Raw genomic sequence first — 4,910 nt, forward strand, 5'->3', positions numbered from 1 at the left:
AGTTCATGTGAATTTAGTAATCTTTAGTAAACAAGTTGGTTTTTAAGTGCAAGTAAATTAGAATAGATAAAACTTTAAGTAAATGATAGCACAAAACAGAAATGTATGGCCGAAGGTTTATGAAGATATTTTGGTTCTGGTTACTCTTTCTCAGTACTGGTTGCAAGGCAGCCTATTACATGTACATTGTGTTGCCATAGCAAAGGCTTTTGCTTAGAACAATTTTTTTTTTTTATTTTAAGATACTTTATTTATTTTTAAAATAGGTCACAACACTAAGCTTTTGGCCCATTCAGCCATTGTACAAGCTATAAATGCTTGCTCAGCAGCTGAGGGGCACTCTTTTGTAGCATGTCTGAAAAGTGAATAAAAATCCATATAAAACAAATATTCAAATAGTTTCCATAGGAACACAGATAAGTGTGACCCCATCTCCTAGTCTTCCATATTGCTGCATGTGCAACCCTACTCTTACAAGACATGTCAAAACTAGCAGTAATTAAGTTAAATGGTCCCCCCAAATCCCTTAATTCAAGCTAAACTCGAAGTTAACAGCTACAAGAATAATATCTACACATTAATACTAGCTGAAGCACAAGTTGCTCGGTGACGTTTCATTCCACTTTCCCAAGCACAAGACACAGGTAGAGTGCCGACATCCTGCTCTTCTACTTCGGGTGTGAAGTCAGGGTTCTGGATTTGCTGCATGAGTTGCCACATCGGTCCTGACATCACATAGTAGATAGTGGGCCTCTGGAATCCATTGAAAGTAGAAGCAGCAGCTACATTGTAAGCACCCATGTTTTCAAAGAGCATCCAGTCACCTATGTGCATCTCGGGCAGGTCACAGCGCTCAACAATCCGGTCAAGGCCATCACATGTTGGTCCCCATATGCTGGATGAGTAATACTTTTCATCTGGTTTAGGTCTCTTTTGCAGAAGGGGCTTTACGTGTGCATGATCATAAAGGATGCAATTAAATGATCCATATACTCCATCATTCACATAATACATAAAGGTTTGTTCATTGGACTCATCTTCATCATCAGAGCCTATCTGTTCCTTTAATACGATTTTTTTGGCAATGATATTAACTGCAAGCGTGAAAGCTGATGCAACATAATATCTGCCTGGCTCAGCTATGATTCTCACTCCAGAGTCTGATGGAGAATACTTGTCCAATGCTGGGTTGACTACACTGGTGATCTCTTCAAATTTAAGCTTCACATCCTCAGATCCAGGAAAGCCACCACCAATATCAAGCAGATACATGCTAAAACCAACTTCAGCCCCCATGTCAAAGACATAGCGGGCATCAGAGATTGCCCGCACGAAGGTCTCAGGATCAGTACAGCCACTTCCTACGTGGAAGCTGACACCGATGACATCAATATTGAGCTCTTTTGCCCATTCCAAAAGAAGCCTGCTGGTTTTCAGCGTGGCACCAAATTTAACACTGAGTCGACAGACTGCTTTGGAATCATCAGTGGCAATCTGCAAAACCAACTTTGCCTTGGGATGTGCTCTGGCAACTTTCATCAACTCAACTTCACTATCAAAAGTCATCATCTGGATTCCATTATTGGCAGCATAGTTAATTTGAGACACTTGTTTACAAGGATTTGCATAGATAATCTTCTCTGGAGGCACCCGGAGACTCTGCACCAATTGTATTTCAGTCTTGCTAGCACAGTCAAATCCTGTCCCGATTGTAGTGAGGGTCTTCACAATGGCTCTGCTGTCATTACATTTGACTGCATAAAAGGGGGTGACACGAGGAAGAGCTTTTAGCCATCTTCGGTGTTTCTTCAGAATGTCTCCAAGGTCTGCGACATAGAAGGCATCCTTGTCATCAGAAGAAGAAACTTCATTAATTTTTTGGCCCAGAATGTCCTTGGCAGTAAAACCTTCATCAAGGAAGTGGCAGTCAAACTCTTCATTACTAAAGTTGTTCATGGTTCCTTAATGTTCCTCTAAAATGCAACAAGTTGGAAAACTAAGAGATGGAATTTAAAGAAGTATTTCCAGCTTCTCACAAAGGCAATTCTCCAGGAATCGCGTGCCCTCAGACCAACAGTGGAAACGTTCTCAGAGCGTCCGGGCGCCGCCGGGCAGCCCCATGGAGAAGCCAGACGCTTCCGCCCGCGCAGAGCCGGAGCCGCTGGAGCGCTCGGCCGCCCCCGCCGCGCCCGCCGCGCCGGTCAGCGCCTGGCTCCCGCCCGCCAGAGACGCCGGCCCGAGGTGGCGCTGGAGCAGCTGGCAGAGGGGCGGCCGGCTGTTGCTGCAGCTGCAGGGACTGACCGCTTAGAACAATTTTTAAAAGACTCCTTGAACTTTTAATTTTTGTATAGTAATTTATTTCAAAATGAACAAAATGGTTATTCTTAGAAACCAAAGAGAATCTCAAAACAATCTTATTCTTTGGAAGTATTACATGTAATTGAATTTACACTTAACTAGAAAAATGTTTTGAGACCAGTTAGATTGTTTTTAAAATAGCTTGATCTTGATTCTTACATTAAAAAAATACTATGACTTTGTGCCATTATTTGAGATGCTAAGGATTGATGTTAGAGGTTTATTTGGTCTACATTCAGGTGATGTCATGTCAATAAATTTTATTTTGGGATATTGGTATTTTAGAAAGATCAAATTAGTTAACATCTTTAAGCAGGATGTGCTCTAAAACTTCTACTATATTTATAGAACTTAAAGATGTTCATTATTAAATAATGAATATAATAAAGATTATAAAGAAATAAAATGCATATAATAAAATATAATAAAGATTACATTATTCAGAATAGGAAGTCTTACTAAAATACTTACGTTTGTTATTTTGGTAGGTTTTTTTTAAGTTTAAAAGTAGTAGTTTGGCCGGGCGTGGTGGCTCACGCCTGTAATCCTAGCACTTTGGGAGGCCAAGGCAGGCGGATTGCTCAAGGTCAGGAGTTCAAAACCAGCCTGAGCGAGACCCCGTCTCTACTAAAAATAGAAATAAATTAATTGACCAACCAAAAATATATATACAAAAAAAAAAATTAGCCGGGCATGGTGGCGCATGCCTGTAGTCCCAGCTACTCGGGGGGCTGAGGCAGTAGGATCGCTGAGCCCCGGAGATTGAGGTTGCTGTGAGCTAGGCTGACACCACAGCACTCACTCTAGCCTGGGCAACAAAGTGAGACTCTGTCTCAAAAAAAAAAAAAAAAAAAGTAATAGTTAAAACTATATTTTGTTATTGCTTCTTGGCCTATTTTTAAAAATTCATTTCCTTTTCTTTTCTCCCAATTTTGTCTATAAAATATGTTTAGATATTAAATTTATTTAGCCATTTAATGACTTTGTTGTGGGCACAATTAATCACATTGGTTGTGTATCTAATATTCACATGCTATCAAAATGGTTAAGTAAATTGCTAAAATAAATTAGGCAAATGTAAATGAGATAAATGTAATAAAACTGCAAGAGGTTTTCTGTATCTACTTCTTTTGAAACTTCTCAGATTTATATCTCAGAAGTTCGACTTTTGCTCTGGGAGGTGGAGGCGGGAGGATCCCTTGAGGTCAGGAGTTTGAGAACAGCCTGAGGAAGAGCGAGAGCCCATCTCTACTAAAAATAGAAAAAAATTAGCTGGGTGTGGTGGTGCATGTCTGTTGTCCCAGCTACTTGGGAGGCTGAGGCAGGAGGATCACTTGATCCCAGGAGTCTAAGGTTGCTGTGAGCTAGGCTGAAGCCACGGCACTCTAGCCCAGGCAACAGAGCGAGACTCCCTCTCAAAGAAAAAAAGAAAAGAAAAGAAAAGAAAAAAAAAAAAGTTCAACTTTCACTGTGTCTTACAGCTTTTAGCTTTTCTTCCCCTTGAGAAGGCCTGAGATGATAACCCTTTCCTTCAACCTTTTTGTAGGCTCCTGTAACTTTTTTTAACTGGTTCTAAGTCGGCTGTTAAGATCTGACACTGAAAGGTTTACCTTAAAAGTCTGAAAAGCAATGTTTTTTCTTAGCTTCTTGGCATGTCTGAATTGTTCAACATGTTCAAAAACCTTCCTATGCTGTTACTAAGAGTTGTATATTTCCTTCCTCAAGGTATTAATTTTAGGGTTTCTTGTTTCCTTTATAATATAATGTTGACTCATGACCCTGGACATCATCTTCTTATGACTGATCAATTCTGGTACCCTTTTCATGAAGTTTGGCTTCCAAGTTGTTTAAATGTGTTTCTCATAAGAAAAAACAATTACACTAAAGAAAGTTTTTCCTTACTTTTTTGTAACTGGCCTAAAAAACAAAGATTTTATTTATCAAGATAATTCTTATGTTATTCTTATTAGAGTTTTGATTACTTGGGAAAACTGTGCTTGAAAAAGTTAAGTTTTTTTTCTGTATTGCCTTTAAAGTCTTCTGATTATCAGTCTTAGTTGAGTGAATTGCTATTATTTTACAATAACCTATGGTACTCTTTTGTCAAATGTTTTGTGCCTTTTAACATCTTTGACAAATATCCACAAAATCTAGATAATTAGAATGTTTAGCTACCTGTAGGCTTCCATTTTCCTTTCATTGTTGGAACTAGATGGGACAACCTTCTTGATTACAATGTTGTTTGTTCATTCTAAGAGTCTCTAAATCTTTAGCTCAAATGTTTTTATTTTATTTTATTTTATTTTATTTTATTTTATTTTATTTTATTTTATTTTATTTTTGAGACAGAGTCTCACTCTGTTGCCCGGGCTAGAGTGCCGTGGCATCAGCCTAGCTCACAGCAACCTCAAATTCCCGGGCTCAAGCGATCCTCCTGCCTCAGCCTCCCGAGTAGCTGGGACTACAGGCATGCACCACCATGCTTGGCTAATTTTTTCTATATAATTTTAGTTGGACAATTAATTTCTTTCTATTTTTGGTAGAGACGGGGT

General features: G+C 39.1%; 1 pseudogene across 1 annotated transcript; it reads right to left on the minus strand.

The window, feature by feature from the left end:
- Positions 1-232: 232 nt before the first annotated feature.
- On the minus strand, positions 233-2,147 carry LOC105861244 (ornithine decarboxylase pseudogene; annotated as a pseudogene). The gene has a single exon (XR_001149506.3). The product of XR_001149506.3 is annotated as an ornithine decarboxylase pseudogene (transcript).
- Between the last annotated feature and the right edge of the window lie 2,763 nt (positions 2,148-4,910).

This window comes from Microcebus murinus, unplaced genomic scaffold (assembly GCF_040939455.1).
Source record: "Microcebus murinus isolate Inina unplaced genomic scaffold, M.murinus_Inina_mat1.0 scaf037_hap2_Mmur4.0, whole genome shotgun sequence".
NCBI classification, from domain to species: Eukaryota; Metazoa; Chordata; class Mammalia; order Primates; family Cheirogaleidae; genus Microcebus; species Microcebus murinus.